Source organism: Numida meleagris, chromosome 1 (genome assembly GCF_002078875.1).
Source record: "Numida meleagris isolate 19003 breed g44 Domestic line chromosome 1, NumMel1.0, whole genome shotgun sequence".
Taxonomy (NCBI): domain Eukaryota; kingdom Metazoa; phylum Chordata; class Aves; order Galliformes; family Numididae; genus Numida; species Numida meleagris.
Genome location: NC_034409.1, coordinates 18,583,623 through 18,607,476, shown reverse-complemented (window position 1 = coordinate 18,607,476; position 23,854 = coordinate 18,583,623). Strand labels below are relative to the sequence as shown.

At 38.4% G+C, this 23,854-nt stretch overlaps 1 long non-coding RNA gene across 4 annotated transcripts in view; it reads left to right on the top strand.

Annotated features, from left to right (window-relative positions):
• The window catches only part of LOC110392458, a 32,041-nt gene extending 19,636 nt beyond the window's left edge, over window positions 1-12,405 (top strand). For 3 of the 4 annotated variants that reach the window (XR_002434387.1, XR_002434389.1, XR_002434386.1), the window contains 2 exons: window positions 2,847-3,063; window positions 7,378-12,405. This is a non-coding gene — a long non-coding RNA (uncharacterized LOC110392458). The remainder of the gene's footprint in view (window positions 1-2,846; window positions 3,064-7,377) is intronic. The other variant, XR_002434388.1, reaches the window with a different exon arrangement.

Sequence of the window (23,854 nt, the reverse complement as noted above, 5' to 3'; positions counted from 1 at the left end):
CAGCAGATTGCAAGACTGTATTTAATTTTCAAATCATGCTCTACAAGTTCCCATTCTTTTCTTTTTATGTAGCTGCTTCATCTTGTTATTTCTTTCTATTAAGGGATATAGTCAGGAAAATAATTGGTTGACATAACAGCAGGTTATTCTTCCCTGTGCCAAGAGGCTTCTCCCTGTCATGTATTTCTCTGATTCTAGCAATGTCCAACAGAATTTTTCTCCCTCTGAATGGAGGTTTGGAATCTGGTCCTAGCCCAGCGTTTGTGAGAAGCTGTATTTCTAAACCAAATTTTCTTAGATACTGCTTAAGTCTATATAAAGTCACATATCACTAAAGCTATGAACATTCACTTCTTTCTCTGAGGATAAAACAAAGTTTGATATGTAACATCTTTGGAGTATTACAGTATGCAGTACATAACTGTATCTGTTTAGTCTGTGAGCAAAACTGATGATAAGACTAAGAGAGAAGATTCTTCCTCCATCCCCCATTAGATCTTTCCTTTGATGTCTTCTCTGAACTTCTTAGATTCACTTTAGTAGCAAATCTAGCTTATCATGTGCTTTGAGCTATGTGCTTCAATAGTTTTTTCACTGTCCGGGACCACATTCTTTCTGGTGTTCCCTAATTCCACGATAAGCATTAAGAATAATGTTACTGCTCAAATGACAGTAGATCAGACAAAGCTTTTATATACATCACTTACCTGCTATTTCAGCCCTTATTTGAAATGCTCAGTACTTAACAAAAGTCTACAATTCTCTGTCACATTGTAAAAGGGAGCATCAGGTTGTCTGCACAGATGTTACTGCACTCCTACAAAACTGAGACCTTTACCATGAGGGCAAATTCTCCTCAGTGAACTCTGTGCGTAATAAATACAGATTTGATGATGAATATATCAAATCATTTAGGGTGATAGAACTATTTTTCATTATCAGAGTGTTGTAAAAGGACAAAAGCTAGGAGAAATATGGCTTCAAGCTACAGAAGGAAAATGGTTAAATTTTTATGTTAGTGGAATATATCTTTGGTTTCTTTGTCTATATAAATATTTTTAGCACTTAAACATCTTTGAAAGCTTGCCAGTCATATTAAATAACTAGGCCTGTTTATGAAGCAAAAAAAGGAAATAATGAATGCCATTTGGTTTTTCTATCTAATTGTATTATTCTTATCGTTAAAGTATCTGACCTTCTAAGTATTATAAAAATGATGTATGAAGAAAGTTTGAAGTTTGAAAATTCAGTTCTACTGGAAATGCTGAAATTTTTATTCTGAGTGTAACTAATTGATAAAGTAGTTCTGCTGATAATGGGGTGATAAGTTAAAATATTTATATTGTGATAGAACAATTAAAATACTACTGATGTCCATAATAAAATATGCCAAAGCATGCCAGGGATTATGATGTTATGACACGAAGTGTCATATTCCATTTCATTATATTATTTCAACTTGACATGACGCAATAGTTGACGTGATTTAACCATTACTTTACATCAAATTAACATAAAAATTGACATGTTTTGACTTCATTGAATCAAAAATGTTTCACAAGGTCAAAATAAAATATAGTTACATTAGCAGAACTGCTATTTCTGATATCTTTTAAAATGTAATTAATGTACTCTGGTAAAAAACTTCCATCTCATCAAACAATAATTTAATACCAGATAGGTATTCCAGTAAAACATTCTCTAGCAACAGCAATACATATGTGAAACCCATAGGTTAAGGATTTTTATCTCCTTTGGTTCTACCCAAACAATACACCCCTATAACAGATGAGGATCTGTCCTAATATCCCCCTTCCTCCTCTTGTCAGTGGATGTTTTTCCTTTTATCACGATATTGGTAAAGCTAGGTCAAACATCTGAGTGTTTAATTTTGTTTGTGGTCACTCTGATCTCTGTCACAGTTTTTTAGTCACAAGCCAGCTGCTGAGAAAACTGTCTGCCACGCTTGTGGGTCTTACTTTGATATCTGACATGTCCAGTTCCCCAGAGGAATGCATTTGTCATGGGAAGTGATGACTGAGGCCATCTTTAAGGTTGCCAAGGCCAGTCACACGCTGGACTTTCAAGATCAGAACTGAAATACTGAGCTTCAGATCACAGTCAGCTGCACTGAGAGCAGAGATGAGAGTGATGCACTTTTGATGGCTAGTGCTGCCAAACAGATATGGCTTTTTGCATTCTTGACAACATATAGATTTGGAAAGAGAAGATGAAGAAAGGATAAAGAAGAATCCTAAACATTTGATATTTTTCTATTGATCCTGTTGTACGATGAGGGTGCCCTGAGTGCTGCCCCGGCTCCCTAGGGCTGGGGACCCGGAACCGCAGAAGATGTCTGTAGTAGCTGTAGTTGTTCTGTCCACAGCTGTTCAGGAGCTTCACCAGCCTAAGCCTGTCCCAGCCCTGAGTCAGGAGCAGAGCAGTCAGGGGGGAAGCTGTGGGCAGCTAAGGGCTCAGATGTAGTTTTACCAACATCATGATAAAAGGCACTAGGCACCTCACTGGGGACAGGGGCAGGCCAAGGCAAGACTTGGACTTGGCTCTGAGGTTGATCTTGCCTCAGCAGGACTGTGACTGGACATGACAAGACTCTAAGGAGATAGAGACTAGTATACTGTGGTATAGCTAGGGCAGGGACTGATGGCCCTGTGGGGGCAGAAATTGGGTTCTGGGCCATGGCTGGCTGAGGGGAATACCTCAAGTTGGGATGGGCAGGGACAGTGGCCTATTGGTTGCCTCAGGGCTCTGGGAGTACAGTTCTGTAATCTTGATGTTACTGCAGACAACTGTCTTAATATTTATAAAGATGGAATCTCTTCTCCTAGCGGTGAATGGCACTATGTCCAGGTGGAGGCCAGTGATGAGTGGTGTCCCCCAGGGGTCTGTCTTGGGACTGGTGCTCTTCAACACCTTCATCAATGACAATGATGACGGGCTCAAGTGCACTCTCAGCAAGTTTGCTGATGAAACCAAGCTGAGTGGTGCAGCTGACACGTTAGATGGAAGGGATGCCATCCAGAGAGACCTCAACAAACTTGAAAGGTGGGTCCATGTGAACCTAATGAGGTTCAGCATAGCAAAGTACAAGGTTTTGCACTTGAGTCAGAGTAATTCCAGATACATATACAGACTGGGAGAAAAACTCCTTGGGAATAGCCTTGCGGAGAAGGACCAGGGGGTCCTGGTGGATGAAAAACTGAACATGAGCCAGCAGCATGCTCTTGCAGCTCAGAAGGGCAATTGTATTCTAGGCTCCATCAGAAGAGGGGTGGCCAGCAGGAACAGGGAGGGGATTGTCTCTCTCTGTTCTGCCCTCGTGAGGCCCCACCTGGAGTACTGCATCCAGGTCTGGGGGCCCCAATACAGGAAAGATGTGGAGCTGTTGCAGAGGGTCCAGAGGAGGGGCACAAGGATGATCAGAAGGCTGGAGCACCTCCCCTGCAAAGACAGTCTGAGGGAGAAGGGCTTGTTCAGTCTGGAGAAGAGAAGCCTGTGAGGAGACCTCATTGCAGCCTTCCAGGATTTGAAAGGGGATCATAAACAGGAGGGGAATCAACTTTTTCCAAGGGTAAACATTGATAGGAAAAATGGGAATGGTTTTAAGCTCAAGGAGGGAAGGTTTAGATTGGATGTCAGAGAGAAGTTCTTCACGGAGAGAGTGCTGAGGTGCTGGAACAGGCTGCCCAGAGAGGCTGTGGATGCTCCATCCCTGGAGGTGTTCAAGACCAGGTTGGATGGGGCTCTAGTATCAGATCTGGAGGTTGGTGGCCCTGCCTGTGGCAGAGGGTTGGAACTTGGAGTCCTTTCCAACCCAAGCCATTTTATGATTCTATTATTCTGTGATTCTGTGATTCTTTATCAACTGAATTTTGGAGGAGCTTAAGCTTTCAATCAACTGAAACTCTCTTTTCCTTAAAAAACAACCTCTAAGAGTGACTTTGAAAAACTTGAGGGACAATGTAAAGAAGGCATAAATTAGTACCTTCTAAATATTCCTCAACAGAGATAGCTAAATACTCTGAACAAAGTCCAAATTTGGTCTAAAGCCTCCCTGCATCAACAGATGCATTCTCATCACAATTTTAATCAAAATATAATGAAATACAGTACCTGAGACAGGTACAGACCTCATCATCTGGCCCTGTGGGTCACCTGTGGTTCAAAGATCACTCTTTAGAGCTCACTGCTTCAAAAGAGAAGGTGATAGTCTAAAGAAATAAGGGTTCTTAAGATGCACTATAGACATTAACAAAAACATACAATACTGCAGAACAGGATTTTCTTTCTAATGAAATAGTTTTAATTTAAATGTAAAAGACTATCTCCAAAAGCATTTCATACAACCTCTCTCTTAATGTCTTGCAAAATGAAAACCAGATTTCTGAGAAACTAGCCTAAATTGATTCCTAATTTCAATTGAGGGTAACTATATACAAACTTGTATTCGGTGAAAACGAAGCTTTCTGTGCTTTTTTACAGCAAAAATAATTGAGGTTCATGCAGAGAGGGACTTGTGATGCTGGCAAGATCCTTTTCACAATGGTGATACGTGCTTTTACTTGTTAAACACAGAATAGCTGTTACTTCTGTGGAAACAAATATGTTGGATATTTTCCTGTACAAGTAGGAGCCCTGGAAACTCATTTAATGTTGCTTTTTAAGTGTAATATCGATCTATTTTAAACTTTCAAAATTAAGTTTACTTTAATGACAGTGACTTCTGTGCCACATGGAGAAAAATTACTTTGAACAAGGCATGAATACCATTTTGTTGTCAATAATTTCTGATTCACAACTAAATTTAGTTCTATATTTAATACTCCAAATACATTTGAAATCTCTAGAAAAGAAAAAAGAAGAAATTTGAGGAGTGGATACTGCACACTATTAATGTGATACAAAGGAATTTGGACCCATGGGAGCTATTTTTCAACCCTAAAAATACCAAAAAGGTGTATGATCTAAGACTTATACAAGCAAAATAAATCTAAGAGCTTGGAACTGACTTTCTAGTGTACAAGAATATAAATTGCTGTACCTGCTTGAGTTGACATTCATTTACCATTTTGCAGTATGAGAAAGAGCCTCAAGATTAGAACAGAGAAAATCAAATTATGTTCCTGTTCCTTTGGCTGCTGGGAGAATAGTATATTAGAGATAGCTTTAAAGGCATACGACCACTAGTAAAGGCTACTACCCCAGCAAATGTGGTTTATTCTTAAATGAACTGTCAAAATCACTGAGCCAGAACTAAAGAAATCAACCAATTTTATTTTCCACTAAATAATCACTTATTTTTGAGGAACATTTGGTAATGCAAACAGTATGTAGATAGTGTTGTCACTTTTGGGGCTGATAAGAAACTTCATATTAAAATCCAAAGTCTGGCTGGGGATGTAGCTAAGAAATGAAGCAATTGCATATTTGAAGCTGTAGTGTTTTAAATTAGATGAGATTTTCCAGAAATAGTGCTTTAATGTAGCAAGGATAATCAGTGGTGTTCTGGGTAGACTGAATTTCCTGTCTGTAAAGATGCATTGCAACTATTTATAATGCTAATATCTTTAAATGTGTTTTATTATCAGTGCTTTAGGTAGATTCTGCGTAATATCAAAGTAAATATTCCAACCAAGTAACTACCTTGGGTCTCTGTGAAAAATAGGGTGAGTGTAATATAAAATGGATAAAGTTATTAAAAGCAGGGGTGCTGCACAGCTTTGATTTCATACCAAGCAGTTAGACATTAAAACATTTATGCCCAGGTTTCTATCCAACCTGTAAGAAATAACAGTCTTTAACCTATAATCTTTTACCCAAAATATACTGTTTACTTTTATCCTGATGGAAAATAGATTCTCCTTATTACGATCCTTGCTGAATTTATTAAAAGATTTTTTTTTTGTCAAGTTCATGTAATCTAAATTGCCCTGAAAGAAGACAGTGTGTGAGGGGAATATATTAAATTTCCAAAATAAAGTGTGGAGGTGGAAAATATTAATTAAGTATAAGAGAACTGACTTGTCATTGAATTGGCATGAAAAATGAATAATAGAAAAAAGATGTGTAGTATGAAGTAACTCAAGTGTTTTGAACAGAGATCAGTGCCAACTAATTCTATTATCTGATCATCGTATACAGAAGATTTAGAAAATAAGTCATTGAAACTGGGAACTGCAGAAATGTGTTTCAACCATTATGCCATCATATGTTAAAAATGAGTGTTGTCTAACTGTAGTAAACCAGGGCTGGAAGACTTAGAAATGTGTTTAAATTTGGTAGCTGATTTTGCTGCAAACACTCAGCAACTGGAACTCCCTCCTCCTCACTTGCACAATGAGAAGTGCCTTTCTGTGCCAGTATCTGGGTAAGACATTGCAGCTGACTGTTAAAAAAGTCCTCCCTGTGCCCCTCCTTGGGACTCTCTGGGAGTGTGCTTGCATTCACTGGCATCACAGGACCTTTGTCTGCACTCTACTGAAAAGAGTGGCCCAATGTTTAATGTGAAGAGCACAATTTATATAGCTCTGTAGTGCATTTTAGAAGAGTAATTGCAAAGTACTGAGAGTGCGATCAGTTTTATTGTCTGTATATCAGAAATTATCTTGGGTTTGCGCTTTACACTTCTGCCACACATTATGCTTATTTAGTAAGAGGTCATAAAGCTTTACAAAAGATAAGCACAGGACATGTTAGACTGACTTTACATTTTGTTGTTTGCTAAGGAGAGTTTTTGGAATACAGTAGTCCCTTTAGTGTCTCTGTCAGAGAACTACAGAGAGAGCTGCACTTATTCAAATGGGGCCATAGCACTAGATCACTAAATTTAGGCAGTTTATGCCCAGCAACAAGAATTGCTATGACTGTATCAGACAAAATACTCTTTCAGCCCAGGACTCAGTCTTTAACAGCAGCCATCTCTAGAAAAAGATGATAAAAAAGCATACATAAAGAATGATACTTCCCTAGACATATGCGCTCCCTTTGGAGAAGCTGTAATGCAGATATATCCTGAGGTGAAATCTGCTGCTGCATTTTTTGAATAACAATTGTCAGTCCATGATTTGTACAGATATCTTTGTAAGTCTTTGTACTTTTGACATCCACAGAAACTCATGACAATGAGTTCCACAGGTTTATGAACTGCGTGGCAAAATATGCTTTCTTTGTTTGTTTCAAAGCTTCAGCTTATTTAACAGGAGGTTATGAAACATAACTACAGATCAATATATTAAAGAGACAGGGATGAAAATACTGGCATATAGCAAGGTTGAAGCTGAAGGCAACTGTACATTTCCCTTAGGACTGATAACAAGGGCAAGAATGGGAGGACTAATTCATCTGAATCTATGTTTATAGGCCCTGCCCATTTCTGAGAAAGAAATGCAGGAAATACCAATGAAGGTGAGAGAAGGTAGGAAGAAAACTCAGGAATTGTGAATTTGTATGAAGAATTTGTCCTCCTGTCACTCCCATGCTACTAAAGAAGAGCAGTTGTGTTATGAAGCTGTGTTGCTCCACGCAGCTTAGTTCAGGGCAGTATCGGCTTCTGAATGAACCTTTCTTTATTCAGGGAGACTGACTTTCCTGTGTTACTTGCAAATAACAATAATTTTATCAAAAGGACTGGCAAGGTTGCTATAGAAACAACCAGAAGAGCTCCAAACTTCAGGTAATTCTTCAAGTTAAAAGAAGACTCAATTTCAAAACACCTGGACTTTCCTACTTAGAGATTTATTGCATTGCTTTCCCATTGATTTTGAGATAACTGTGCATTCATTTGTTGTACAAAAGGGAAGAGCTGAAAAAACTTTAACAGTACTGATCTTTGGAAGCATATCATCGTTCCCTTTGATAGCACAAATCGAGTATTACTAGCTACTGTCTGTTTAACTTGTCTTGGGTCACTGCTGTAACTCAGCAACAACAGCAGTTTGTCATCTACTAAGAGAAAGAATGTCTAGATTTAACTGTACCCTATAAGGAATTTAAAGACAGCACTGCATCTCATGGATGTATCACATATATAATGAATTGCGAAACTGCTGTTCTATGTTTCAAGGTGGCTGAAGTGCCTTGTGATTATGCTGTATTCTTTCAAGTCCTCTGTTTACCAGTTCAGATCTGTCAAGCATCTGTGCCCTCTTAAACTTCATAGTCTTCAACTCTGTTAAACATCCAGTACTCTGGGACATTTTGTTAGCAACGTGAGTAACTAAAACATGAGGTCTGAAAATCAGAAATAAATGTACAGGCATGTCTACACCTGCTACTAATGACTGGGATGAGGTGAAGGAGTAAATTCCAGAAGCTAGTTCCAGGGTAAATATTGCCCTTCCCTTTTCATCTGACATTATCTGTATTATTTTAATTATCTGCAGACAGAGATACAACAATTATCAAAATAACCTGAGATTTTATTTGCGTTTTCTATATATATTTTTTCAAATAAAATTCTGTGGAAAAATGCTGATGACAACTAAAAATCAAAAAGGATATGACTGATTAATACCAAATCTTCTCTTCAAATGTGGTTATTAAAAGGTTATTAATTATCTACTGCTAGTACTAATTGTCAGTTGTTGTTGTGCTAGCTACATTCAGATTCATAATAAGGTGTACTTTAATAGTGGAGACAAGTAACTGGTGGTAGAAATTCCTTAGGGATATGGTGTATTCTCTAACACTTGAAATCTTTAAATCAACACTGGATGGTATTCAAGGAGATACTTTATGTAATACAGAAAAATTATGATCTTGGTGCAAAAATTAGTATATGATTTATCTGCTGTAGAGAAGGTTAGAATAGATTATCACAATATTTATTTTTGAGTTTAAATTATATAACCTAAAAATAATTAGGTGTTGTTCATTCTTAGTTGCTGATTAGGATAGTCATGGCAAGCTTCCTAGGATTTTGCTGAATTGAAGAAAATACAAAGCAGATCAGGAATGAATAAGATTCAAGTTTGAGCACTGTTTTCAGAATTTAGGTTTCTACCATATAACTGTATAATCATGATTTGTACTTAAAATGCCTTGGATTCTAATCTTTCATAGAAGACTATAAAAACACAGCAACCGAGCTCTAGCAATTACTCATTTCAGAGACCTAAAAATATTATTTCTAGTTACATAGATTCCTTTTTAGCTATAAAAAGTAAAAAAATTATTTGTATTCTACTTTGTCAGTGGTTTCCCACAAGAATTTATAGGTCAGGTCCACTATCAGCTAAAATTAATTATACCTGACATTTCTAGTAGAGTATTCAAAATTGTATAAATTATATTTCTAAAGGAAAGTTCCACAGGTATGAAAACAAACACTGAAAAGTTTACAGCAGCTGCTGGAAAGAAGGGTGATAGGACAGCATACCTGATCATGATATTGTCGTTATTTTTGCAGTTTCCAATATAAGACCTTATTTTAAAGGTTTATTTTCCGATTGTTAAATCCAAGATAAAAGAGACTAAGGCTTCAGACAAAAAAGAAAAACATTATTTTTACTTTGAGCCTGTGTGGAAAGAAGAAGGAAAGAAGAAAAAGAATTATTTGGGACAATTCTGAGTTGTTAAAAAAAGCACTTTACTTATTATGAAGCTGCTTCAAGTTGTTTTTTGCTCCCAAATGGAAGTAGAGCTTTCTAAATTGGCTTGAAAAACTATTTTTACTCTGATATACCTTTCTGTGCGGTTACCTTATTTTCTTTTATACAAATTTAAAAGCTTTAAGAAATTACTTGTTAGAACTGATAACTTGTTTTACTCAAAATATAGATCTATTTTTAACAGTAGGTTATTTCTTTTCCATTAAATGTTTCCATTTTAGTTCACTTATATACCACAAAAATGTCACCTGTACTTTCACTCCCCTTTGCTAATAGACATTTATACATTAGTATATTGTGCTGACTTAGAGAGTGTCATGATTTTAATCAAAGTTCCTGCATAGTAAAGACTAGAGAATTTTCTTACGTAAAATTTCCTTGAAGTATAACTGATGGAAAATTCACAACAAGTGTTGATTTTTCCTCTGCTTAATTATACTCACTGATAAAAACCTCAGTTTTATTGCTACCCTGAAATTTGTTTGGCCTTTCAATCTTCTTATTCTTTTATGTGCTATGATGAAGAGCCACCTGTCATAATTTTTCTATTCTCTAAGTGTATTTACAGACTTTGATCAAGTCATGACTTAACTGTCCTTTTGCCAAGTTAATTTATTTTTTATTTATTTTTCCAGTGTAAATGGTGGTAGGCAAGGGTGACACAAATGTGGAACAAGATGGAGAGCATAATCACTGCTGACTTCATACAATATTGTCATCATCAGTAAAACCAGTGGACTGTATGAAAATCCAGTTTTATTCAGACAGCCATATTGGAAATATGTCAGGGATATTTGGCAACATGTGGCAGAGTCATTTCCCTTTTTGGGTGACCCATGCAAAACCCAGACATAGTTGAAAATCTTGGACTCAGGATATCAAGGGAACTTCTTATCTCTTAAAGCAAATATGCCTTATATGTACCATACATTATTTTTCTGGACCCAGGACTAATATAAACCCAGAGTAATTTCAAGACTTGACTCTGGACATCCATAATGCCTATGTAACCTGCAGCATTGAGAATCTAAGAAGTATTCCCAAAATGCTATGATTTTGAGAATGATCACAGGATCCTCAGAGTTGGGAGGGACCTCTGAAGGCCATGTTGTCCAACTCCCCTGCAATGAACAGGGACACCACAGCTAGATCAGGTTGCCCAGGGCCTGATCCAACCTTTCCTTGAAAGTCTCCAGGGATGGGCATCAAGCACATCTCTGGGCAACCTGTTCCAGTGCCTCACCACCCTCACTGTAAAAGACTTTTTCTTTATATCCTTCTTTATGCTTGAAAAAAGCTTAAAGATAAATGCAAAAGAATGCATTTATCTGTGACTGATGATGTCATATAAAAGTAGATGGGATATATGATCACAGAGGTCGTGCTTGTTCCAGCCAAGCCAATATGTGTATGAAAGCTAACTAAACCTGAGTGAGTCCTTGAGGTGTTCATTCCTTGCTCCCATTTCAGATGCTCTAGGCAGTTTGCCCTATGTCCCTCTGTGGGTAGATTTGAAAAGTGTGACCTTAGCAAAACTTTTTATAACAGAGTGGAGATATCCTTTGGGTCCTAAAGGAATAGATGTAATTGAAGCATGGCCACAGTCTGCTAGAAAGTAGGACCACAGCACACAAAAAATGTGAGCACTGGAAAGTGCCACAGTGAATTAAACAAATTCCATCAATTTGAGTAATTTCTGAAATGAAATGTATTTTTGGACTATTGCACTATTCATATCACCTTGCACTGAAATTATGGAAAAAGCATAGTTCATTTGTTGAATGTAACTTTCTTTTTCCCTTAAAAAATGTCTGGGTCTATGTTATATTTTTAGTGCTCTAGCTTAATATTTTCACTAACTTATTTTGCCCCAAGTAATGTGAATGTAATTAAAATGAACTTTCTGTTAATATTTTCATCAGTCAGGCTTGATCAGTTCATGTTTTTTGAATGGAAATCATTTAATAATCTGATCAGTGAGTTGATGGGATAATTCTGAACGTAAATTATTTACAGAATTCCTTTTTAATACCAGGCAATATGTTTATAAATAATCATAGAATCATAGAATGCCCTGGGTTGAAAGGGACCTTAAGGATAACCAAGTTCCAACCACCCTACCACGGACAGGGTTGCCACCCACTAGATCAAGCTGCATGGGGCTCTGTTCAACCTGGCCTTGAACAAAGAAAGCAGAAGGAGTTACTCAGACAAACCAAACTACCTATCTATTAGTTCAAGAATAAACATTTAACTCTGTTGCTCTACAAACACACACTTATAAATGCAGTTGTTCATAAAAAGTGGTACAGAGATGCACTTCAGAGTAGAGTTATGGTCAAGACTTTTTTGATCTTGAAAATTCCTCAGGAGAGAAACTCACAAACTATCCTCGCATTCCTGGAAGATTAGGTAGTAGAGAAAATGGTATCTTGTAAAAAGCTTATCATTTTGATCAACACTTTTCTAAGACACCACTTCAAAATAAGATTATATAAGCTTTAAATAGTTTTAAAAAATCTTTTAACTTTTGTTTTTAATTTCAAGGAAAAAATTGGTCTCTTGCAATTCTTACTGATTTTCCTCAGCTAGAAAAATTAATGTGCAAAGCAAATATTTGTTATGTTTTAGGTAACAGAAATATGCATACAGTTTAACTGTGTACATAAAATAGGCAAATCAGTGTCTTCAGTAACATCTAAACATTAAAATTGTGTTGTAATGAAAAGATATGATTCTCTGTTTTCCATTTCATTAGTAAAACTATAATTTTATGATCTTTAAGCTTCCTGTGTTTTTGATTAACTAAGAAAAAACAAGACTTATACTTTGCAGCTATGCTTCATGCATTTTTTTTTTAAGGAGATTGAATTTTGAGTTTTTTCCAATAATTTCTATTTATATTTTGCAATAAACATATGAATCTATACTGTTGTAAAGATCTTTAATTTTAGGAGTCCATTCTATGGTGAGAGTCATGCTGGAAAATCCATTTATTTCCCTCCCAATCCATTTACAGCATCAATGTCTAAATTAAGAAATACTCAACAACAGAGTAAGGTCATTGACTAGAAGGGTGGAGGGAGAGGCATGAGTTATGAGATTCACTGGAACCAACAATAAAAATTCCACTTCTGTATTTCACTTGGTACAATCACACAATTTTTTTCAAGGAGAAATGCATAGGTTTTGCTCTTTAACAAACACTTTGAGTTAAATAATTACAAACTTCAGTTAAGAAAGTGGAAATTATATATTTACCATACTGAGCGAAACCACATTGTCCTTAAAGTGTATCAATAATTAATTCTTTTCTAAGTATTTAAGAAAGAATGTCAAGATACAGTTTGTGACAAATATTTAGCCTAAGTGTACATGAAAATTTGCAATAGAATTTTCCTTCCTTTTCCGAAACACCTTATGATGCTCCTCATTGTCACCTAAATATGTGGCCCTTGCTAATAAACACACTTTTTCTATCAGTAACTTAAAATTCTACTGGTACTGGACCTATCTCTAGGGAAAACACTTTATTCAACAAAGTCTTAAGCTATCTCATGTTAAAGAGATCTTCACTCAGCTTCACTGTAGTTCCCTCAATAAAAAAGACAATATGCTAATAAGTATCACTTGAGAATAAAAATTGAAATAATCACTTATGAATTTACCCACAGCTGACAGCTTTATTAATCTCTGTAGCTGCTGTCATTTGATAAAGAACAACATATAATAAAAAAACTCTGCAAATTACCTAATTAGACATTCTGCTGCAGAAGCTCTGCTATTATAACAGCCAGCAATCAAGAAAAAAATATATCATTTGCCTTGGAAAGAGACAGTTCTTTCAGAATCTTTCTCATTTATGATGATCTAGCTACAAACCAATGAGAAAATAGTGATTCATAGTCAACATAAATATTCTGGCATGTAACTATTATTACTAATAGATGAAGAAGAATCCTTGTACTTGGCAGGAAGTCTGTCTTCCAAAAAATACCCTGGTGAGCATTTGTTACAGCATACACAGAAATATATCCCAGGACTTCCAAGCACTATATCAGGAGAGCAAGCAGAACTTGGAAGAGTTACTTCATGCATAGATTTTCGTGATTTCCTCCATTCTTCTGTCTTTCTAAGGAAAGACTTAGCTAATCTCAATGGAGCTGTATGCAGTGGGAAGAAAATCCTTTCAAATAATCATGTTTGAATCAGCAATGTATCTGAATAGTGGGGATGGATTTTATCTTATCAACATCTCCATGATGCTGCATAAAACTACAGTCCATCATGTATTTTAATTACACAGAATATATCTTTAACTTCAACAGAATGTTTTTAGTATATAGAATCATAGAACCATAGAGTCATAGAATCATCTAGGTTGCAAAAGACCTTCAAGATCATCACATTCAACCATCCACCTAACACTACAAGTCCAGTGCTAAACCACATCCCTTTAGTGCCATGTACATGGAGGTCTTAAATACCTTCAGCGGTTGGTCTTATCCAGGAATACTACCACTTCCTTGGGCAGCCCATTCCAATGCTTGACCACTATGTGAAAAAGTTCTTCCTCATGTCCAATCTAAACTTCCTCTGGCACAATCTGAGACTGTTTCATTGCATCCTGTCACTTCTCACCTGAGAAAAGAGATCAATACCCATCAATGCAGCCCATCAATCCAGCTTATCCAGATCCCTCTGCAGGGCCTTCCTACCCTCAAGCAGTCCAGCGTTCCTGCCCAGCTTGATTTATTTTCACTAATACAAGGCTGTTGTTGCTTCCAGCAAATATACTTAGTATTCTAAGCCCAAATTATGGAATATATAGAATGAAATGGCTAAGTTTTCAAGAGTGGGCAAGTTGTGGTATTTATTCCCCTCAGAAAAATGAAACAAAACATGGTTCTTGGAAATGCATTAGGTAAGAAAATATGTTTATTGCTCAATCTATCTTATGTTTGGGACCATACCTCAAAAATACTTATATCCTTCTCCTGAGTTACTGGTGTGATTGATTTAGACAACCAGGGGCAACTGTAACCATCTGATTTCTACTGAGATTCCTGATGCATATGTGTAAACCATGTGTCAACGGTTTACGGGCATTTGGCCTGGTTCCGTGACGAAGGGGACGGGGGATCCAAGGGTCCACGTCCCGGGAAAAGGAAAAAGGGAAAAAGGGTAAGGAGATGGCCCTGAGAGCAAAGAACAGCGGCAACAATCTGAGGAGAAACAAACTAATTTACTAAATAAGATATCGGAATGCAAAACAACACACTATAATACAATATAATTACAATTTAAGCTGATAAATCCAATACAGAGAGAGAGAATGTCCCAAAATCAAGGTAGGCCTTACTCTACTACCGACGATAAGACGGCTGGAGAGCGAGGTGCTGCCAAGACGAGAGACGGGTGGAAAAAGGGACGAGGTCTCATGATCTGCAAGTTTTTATACTGCGAGCTTTTATCTTTTCCCTCCGGCTGGAAATGGTAACAGAGGAGCAAAGTACCGTGGGGACTGTAGTAGTCCTTCTCTTCTGAGAACCAGGTATATCCACTACATGATGTTATGATGTGGAGTACCAATAACCAAAAATCTCAAAACCATGACATTCCACCCCTTATTCCATATCACTACATCATGTCAATATACATATGCAAACAAACAATAATTAACATGCATTACACACACACATAGAAAAGTATACCTATATATACAGAGACTTATTGACCGTACTCCCCCAGAATCAAATTCCCTTGTGGCACACACTGAACATTCCCATTCTTTTGCATCACCCACCAAGTGGACCTAGGTCCCTGGGCAAAAACAGTGCCACGGAGAGGTTTCCCCTTTCCAGAGGCTGGAAAGACCCAAACCGCTTTTCCCAGCATGCTCTTTACGTGTACTACAGGGACTTTATCTCCCTCTACATTATGTAGAGAGCTGGATTGAGCAGGACCATCACGATTGATTGATCCTCTAGTGCTGACCAACCAGGTGGCTTCTGCCAAATGCTTGTTCCAATGCTTAAATGTTCCGCCACCCATTGCTTTCAACATGGTTTTTAACAATCCATTGTATCGTTCAGTTTTACCAGAAGCTGGTGCATAATAGGGGATATGATAAATCCACTCAATGCCATGAACTTTGGCCCAAGTTTTTACAAGAGAATTTTTGAAATGAGTCCCATTATCTGACTCAATTCTTTCTGGAGTGCCATGTTACCACAGGACTTGTTTCTCGAGGCCTAATATGGTGTTTTGGGCGGTAGCATGGGGTACTGCATATGTTTCAAGCCACCCAGTGGTTGCCTCCACCATGGTAAGCACATGACGCTTACCATCGCGGCTTCGTGGCAAGGTGATATAATCAACCTGCCACGCCTCCCCATATTTATACTTTTGCCATCGCCCTTCCCCCCAAAGAGGTTTCATCCTCTTGGCTTGTTTAATTGTGGCGCATATTTCACAGTCATGAATAACCTGTGCAATAGTGTCCATAGTTAAGTCCACCCCTCAGTCTCTAGCTCACTTGTATGTTGCATCTCTTCCTTGATGGCCCGAGGTCTCATGGGCCCAGCGAGCTAGAAATAACTCACCCTTGTGTTGCCAGTCCAAGTCCATTTGAGCCACCTTAATTTTGGAGGCTTGATCTGCCTGTTGGTTATTTTGTTGTTCTTCAGCAGCCAGACTCTTGGGCACATGAGCATCTACATGACGCACCTTTACAACCATATTCTTAATTCGGGCAGCAATGTCTTTCCACAGTTCAGCAGCCCAAATAGGTTTACCCTTTCGTTGCCAGTTATTTTGTTCCCACTGCTGTAACCACCCCCATAAGGCATTTGACACCATCCATGAGTCAGTATAGAGGTAAACCACTGGCCACCTCTCCCGTTCAGCAATATCTATGGCCAGCTGGACAGACTTTACCTCCGCAAATTGGCTTGATTCCCCTTTTCCTTCCGTGGCCTCTGCAACCTGTCGTGTAGGGCTCCACACAGCAGACTTCCATCTGCTATGCTTCCCTACAATACAACAGGATCCATCTGTGAACAGGGCATATTTCTTTTCATTTTCTGGTAATTCACTGTATGGTGGGGCCTCTTTGGCACGTGATACCTGTTCTGCTGGTGATGTTCCAAACTTTTTACCTTCAGGCCAGTCCATGATCACCTCTAAGATTCCTGGATGATTGAGGTTCCCCATCCGAGCTCGTTGCGTAATCAACGCAACCCACTTACTCCAAGTGGCATCAGTAGCATGATGGGTGGAGGGAACCTTTCCCTTAAACATCCAGTTGAGCACTGGCAGTCGAGGTGCTAAGAGGAGCTGCGTTTCAGTTCCGATTACTTCGGAAGCAACTCGAACCCCCTCATACGCAGCTAAGATCTCCTTCTCAGTTGGAATGTAGTGCTCCTCAGACCCCTTGTAGGCTCGACTCCAGAATCCCAGGGGTCGACCTCGGGTCTCTCCTGAGGCTCTTTGCCACAAACTCCAAGTGGGACCTTTCTCTCCAGCAGCAGTGTAGAGGATGTTCTTAACATCCTGTCCTGTCCGTACTGGCCCCAGGGCCACGGCACGGGCTATCTCCTGTTTAATCTGCTCAAAAGCCTGCTGCTGCTCAGGACCCCACGTAAAGTGATTCTTCTTCCACATCATCTGATAAAGGGGGCTAACAATGAGGCTATAGTTTGGAACGTGCATTCTCCAAAAGCCCACTACGCCCAGAAAAGATTGCGTCTCTTTCTTATTAGTGGGCGGAGACATGGCAGTGATTTTGTCGACCACACCCATGTGGCGACGTCCATCTTGCCACTTAATACCTAGGAACTGAATTTCTTGTGCAGGCCCTTTCACTTTGCTTCGCTTAATAGAGAAACCAGCTCGCAGGAGGATCTGGATTATTTGCTCTCCTTTGTCGAAAACTTCCTTTGCTGTATCACCCCACACAACAATGTCATCAATGTACTGTAGGTGCTCAGGAGCACCGCCCTGTTTCAGTGCAGTTTGGATCAGCCCATGGCAAATGGTTGGGCTGTGTTTCCACCCCTGGGGCAAACGGTTCCAGGTGTACTGAACGCCCCTCCAGGTGAAAGCAAACTGTGGTCTGCATTCTGTGGCCAACGGAATGGAAAAGAAGGCATTAGCAATGTCAGTGGTGGCATACCACTTGGCTGCTTTCGACTCCAGTTCATACCAGCATGTCCGGCACGGCAGCACTCAGTGGGGGTGTGACTTCATTCAGGCCACGGTAGTCTACCGTCAGCCTCCATTCTCCACTGGCTTTACGCACTGGCCATATGGGGCTGTTAAAAGGTGAGTGAGTTTTGCTGATCACTCCCTGGCTCTCTAGCTGACGAATCAGCTTATGAATGGGGAGCAAGGAATCCCTGTTGGTGCAGTACTGCCGTCTGTGCATCGTTTTTGTGGCAATCGGTACCTGTTGCTCTTTTACTTGTAGCAACCCCACCACAGAGGGATCTTCTGACAGGCCAGGCAAAACCGACAGCTGCTTAACATTGTCTGTGTCTACAGCAGCTATTCCAAAGGCCCATCGATACCCTTTGGGATCCTTGAAATGTCCCCTCTTGAGGTAATCAATACCGAGTATACTCGGAGCCCCTGGACCAGTCACAATAGGATGTTTTTGCCAGTCTTTACCAGTGAGGCTTATTTCAGCCTCCAACACAGTCAACTCTTGGGAACCCCCAGTCACCTCAGAAATGTAAACTGAGTCTGTCCCTTGGTGACTCGAGGGCATTAGAGTGCACCGTGCACCTGTGTCCACCAGTGCCTCATATTGCTGTGGTTCTGATGTGCCAGGCCATCGAATCCACACTGTCCAAAACACTCTATTATCCCTTTCCCCCCCCTGGCTGGGGGCAGGGCCCCTCTACTTGTTACCTCCCTTGTTCTTCTGATCAGGGCCCTTACAGCTTTTGCCACGTCCCCCAGCAACAGGAGCAGAGGATTTCGCCTTGGTGATTGATCTGGCTAGCAGTTCTGTTGCCCGTGCTTGTAGTGCAGGAGTGGTTTTTTTGTGCCACTTCTTCATGTCTTCTCCATGGTCACGTAGGAAACGCCACAATGCAACGCGTGACATAATCTTACTGTCGTCAATTTCTCGAGCAGGAGGATGTTTTCTTCTTCTAATAGCTGAGATGTTGGATGATGCGAGTTGGGAGGACAACAAGTTGCTCAGCCTCTCCTGTAGGGTGTCTCGACAATCCTGATTGTCATCAGGTTTATCATCATGAGGCAAAGAAGTCAGTTCCTCTATTATATCATCTTGATCACTCTCAAGTCTATCCAGTCTTTCAGTTACCTTTACAATGGCAACTTGCAGAGGGGTTAAATGTAGCTCAAAGTCATGGAGCCTGGAAATCAGTTCACCCATAGGGGGTCTTCTTTCCCATCTGCCATACATGGCTGCTAATGTACCGGCGTACTTTTCTGGTGCAGTTCTTGTGAATGTCTGGTGTACATCTGACTCTCTCAGGATCATGCTCCTGGTTTGGATAATCAGGAATGAACCCAGGGTCATGTAGCATTTCCACCACAGCACATTCTCTCAAATAATGGATGCCTTTTTCCATAGCAGTCCATTTCTTTGCCTCAGGCATCAGATCGTTTTTGAAGGGGTATTTTTCCTTCACGGCTAATAGCATCCGCTTCCAAAGGGTGAAGGACTCATCCTGGCATCTACTGATATCTCTGTCAATTGCTGAGTCTCTGGCAATACTTCCCAGCTGGTGGGCTTCTGTACTGTCTAGCAGTGCACTGTTGGCCCCACTGTCCCAGCATCGAAGTAGCCAGGTGACAATGCGTTCACCTGGGTGCCTTGTAAAGTCTTTTCTCAAGACTCGAAGTTCAGTCATTTTCAGAGGACGAGTAGTAAGGGTTTCAACGTCTCTTTCAGTTGTTGTTGCCCTGGTGGGCGTTGGTGACCGGGATCTTGTTGAGGGCCCCTCTCCTGGACTTCGGGGTGGCTCCCCTGGACCTTCTCGCTTTGCTGTCTCCTGTTCCGGAGGAAGCAATATACGTTTCACCTTCCGTCCTCTTACAGGGGCAACTGAAATCAGTTGTGGTGCCTCCTGTGGTTGATCAGGCTGGTTGTTTTCCATGCTCTGTCTCTCACGCTCGGCTTGGACCAACTTTTCTGATATGGCATGAAAGTTGGATTGGAGGGCATGTAGTTCGGATTGAAGACTGTTAAGCTTGGATTGCAGAGTGTCCCGCTCATTTTGGAAACTTTCCCTTTCCTTTTGAAAACACTCCCTTTCATTTTGGAAACTCTCTCTCCCAGCTTGGAAACAATCTATTTTGGTTTGGAGACCCTGTATTTTGGTTTGGAGACCCTGTACTTTGGTTTGGAAACTCTGTCTTTCGTTTTCAAACTGTCTCTCCCTCTCTGGGATAGTATTGAATAAGGCCCGATAAGCATAAGCTAGGCCCCAAATGATTTGTGCCTCCTCAGATTCACCAGAGCCATCACATCCCTGTCTCAAATATTCGCTTAGGCTCTCAGGATCTTCCAGGTGTTTAGGAGTAAAGTTCCATGACACCGGAGATGCCCATCTCTTTAAGGTCTCTCCCAAGTTTCTCCACACTCCCTGCCACTCAGTATTCTCTGGCTTTAGAGAAAGCTTCCTCAAAACATAGATACTGAGTGAAATGACTAGCATGATGAGTAGTGCATTCAAGGAGATTAACAACATGGTCAAATGGGCATTCAGAAATTCAGAAAAAGAAAGACATGCTGTTGCAGGCATGGCCAGCTCTCACTTAAGAGAAGCTGTCATTCAAAACTATCATTTCCCATACAAATGTGTTCTTAGTGGCAGTTACTAGATATTCACATATTTATCCTTATTACCAGGCAAAAATCCAACCTTTAACAGCAGCACATTTTTTGTAAGCATGTGCACTGACAAAAAATTTTGACATTCATTTCCTGAGTCTGTTTGATACTTGACTACTCATCAGCCTCTCTGACGTGAAGTCCTCAGTTCTTGTTTTGTTCTCATTGATCTCATTAGATCTCTTCAAGCAGAAGACAAACAGAACTGATGGAAAATCTAAAATAATATCATAGATTGGCTTAATGTACTCTAGTACTATTTTCAGATGTAAAGCATTTATTCTGCTCGAAACTCTTTATTCACTCTTGGTCATCAAACAATGCTTCTAGAAAAGTAACTTTGAGGACATGAAGCTTAAATGATGCAATTCAAAACCTCTTTTCTCCAACACAAAAAAATGCTTTAACTTTTGTGCAATATTCAGAACAAATTGCATAAGTTGATATCTTAGTATTTTATTTTGTCTGTAACTATATTGATTTTCGTTTATGTATTTCCTTCTAATGATTATTTTCTTTTTTGAATATCTTTGAATTCTTTGTAGAACTTTAAAATTTATCTTCCAACATGAATTATAGAATAAACATCAGAAATAGGTTTCTAAGCTCTAATAGAATTCATCAGAGAGAATATACTGGATTTATGAAAGCATATGTACCCTCCTTCAGGACTGGCTTTAAATTATTCTCATTTCATTATTATTAGTCTTTCCTCCCTGGAAATCAAGAAACCTGTCTTCTGTGCAATAGTCTAATAGACAAAGTGTGCCTTTCTTAAGACTCCTATATTCATCTTAGACAACAAAATGATGTAGATTAAACTTTCTGTTCAGCTTTGGCAATTTGTGAAGCTCTGCTCTCAAATCAGGTTAGACCTAGGTCTAATCTTGTTAATACTAGTGCATAGGAGATGCCTAATGATCTGTTCAGGTCAATTATTCATCACATGTACAACTACAAACATGATAGACAGTGAATTTATGGCTTTTCCAGATATTTTTTTTTCCATATCAGACTGTAGAAAGCATGAATAGAATGATAAATAAGAGATTGCTATTAAAAGAAAATACCTGAGGCAAGCAGCATGGCTTTTGTCATTGAAAATGTAAAGAAAATTGTCTGTGCCCTATATTGGTTTGAAATTATTATGTTCAAATATATTAATTAATTTTCTTCCTTGGCTTAAAAAGGATTGTTAAGGATTGTCCTGCATAACAAAATTAGTGATGCTATTTGGTTATAATTTCTTTCTGATTAACTCATTCTTTTGGATTTTGAGAAGAGGTAGGAGAAAGTATTCTAAGACAAATTATAAAAAATCGACTAATATTACTCAAACTGATATTACTCACACCAATAACTAGTAGCATATCTAAAAGTTCAAATTATCAAAAAAACATCTCCCAAGATCTAGTTTGTAACTTTTGTTTATTCAAACAGTATTTCTTTGAAACTGTTACTGATTAGAATATCTTCTCTGTTCAAGTGTTGCATCTTAAAAGTGATTGTTTAATCTTAAAACTTACTAGAACAAGCTACAGTTTATTTCAGGATTTCCAGACTATTCCCCACTGACTCCATGAAAAACTGCTGGATTTTATTTGGGATAATAGACAATTTAAAGATGTTGATTAAGAGACCATTTATATTCATATAATAAAAATTTGGGAAGTTTGACTTTCCCAGATTAGGTAACTATTTGCATGATATGAGTAATACCATATAATTAAGAAAGAAATCCTAGAAGTAATGGGTATTTAAAAACTCTAGATTTTAGATTAAATGATTTTAGAATCATTTTGTTAGGAAAAGTGGAAATGAATATATGCATAATTATATGTATAATAGAAAATGGGGAAATAAGCATAACATTATTATCTTTATATTAGTTGAAGACACACTTCTCAATCTTTAAAAGCGCTTATTTCCATTCTTCCTATTCTTAAAGGAAATTTCCTTTTATTTCAGGGTCTATGGGATCAGTATAATCATGAGAATAATGACAAATTTACAATCAGTAAACCTCTCCTGGAGCTTTGCATTGCAGGAATTCTCAGCCTTTCATTTTGAAGTCCACCTGAGTAGTAACAGAGAGGAAAAGTATGTATACATATATGTAAGACAATTCATAGAACTGAAGATTCCTGAAGACTTGATTTGTGAAATATTAATATTTTAAAATTTTTAAAGGAAAAAAATAATTGTTACTTTTCAGTTAATTCTTTTCATTTTCTTATTGAAGAATCAATAAAATCATTGCAATAGACATTTAGTGAAAATTTTGAATTTGGTATGTAAAGATGAATTTTAATGTAATAATTTCCAAGATATTTATATATATATATACAAAATAATTTGACTAACATAAAATATTTTTCACCACTATCATTTCCATTTGTCCAGTCTTAAAAAATACACTGTAATCTTTTATTGAGATTTTATCTTCTCGTCTGCACTGAAGTTAATCTTTAACTATGCACATGCTATAGTTCTATTCCTACTGAGAACCCTGTAATTGAATATTATACATAGAATTTTAAATGTCTTCATGAACACCTCCATTCATACACTCTTCATGGAAAAGCAGAGGAGATAATCAGCTGCATTACATAGCATTAAGTTTTAGCATTGGGAGAGTCATCTGGAACCAAATTCACTGGGACTTAGTAGCGTTCAACATTTTAACACACTTAGAACCATTTTATACCTCCTGAATTTTCCACATTTCTCTGGATAAAATTTATTGGTCCTTGATTCCCCTACTTAACTTAATCTCTTTAGAACTGGGAAAAAAAAAAAAAGCCAACAAAGATTTGCTCTCGTAACAGTCAAGCTTGCTTTATTTATTTATTTATTTATTTATTTATTTATTTATTTATTTATTTATTTATTTATCTATGTCTCAGAAAACATCATCTCTAGTTTGCTTATCTACTATCTGTTGAATTTTTTCATTTAGGAAACATGCCAGAAAAGTAAAATGTGTAATTCTATCTTGTAAATATATACGTTCTGACTATGTAATTTCATTTAGATATGCTGTTTTGCGACATTTCTGACTATCTGAGAAATCCTTTTGTCTTCTTTTTTGATGCTCTCTCTTAGTCTCTCATCCAGTGAGATGAAATGAATCATAGAATCACAGAATGGCTTTGGTTGGAAGGGAACTTAAAGCTAATCCAGTTCCAACCCTCCTGCTGTGGACAGGGTTGCCAACCACTGGATCAGGCTGCCCAGGGCCCCAACCAACCTGACCTTGAATGCCTCCAGGGATGGGGCATCCACAGCTTCTCTGGACAACCAGTTCCAGTGCCTCAACCTCCTCTCAGTGAAAAATTTCTCCTTAACATCTAACCTA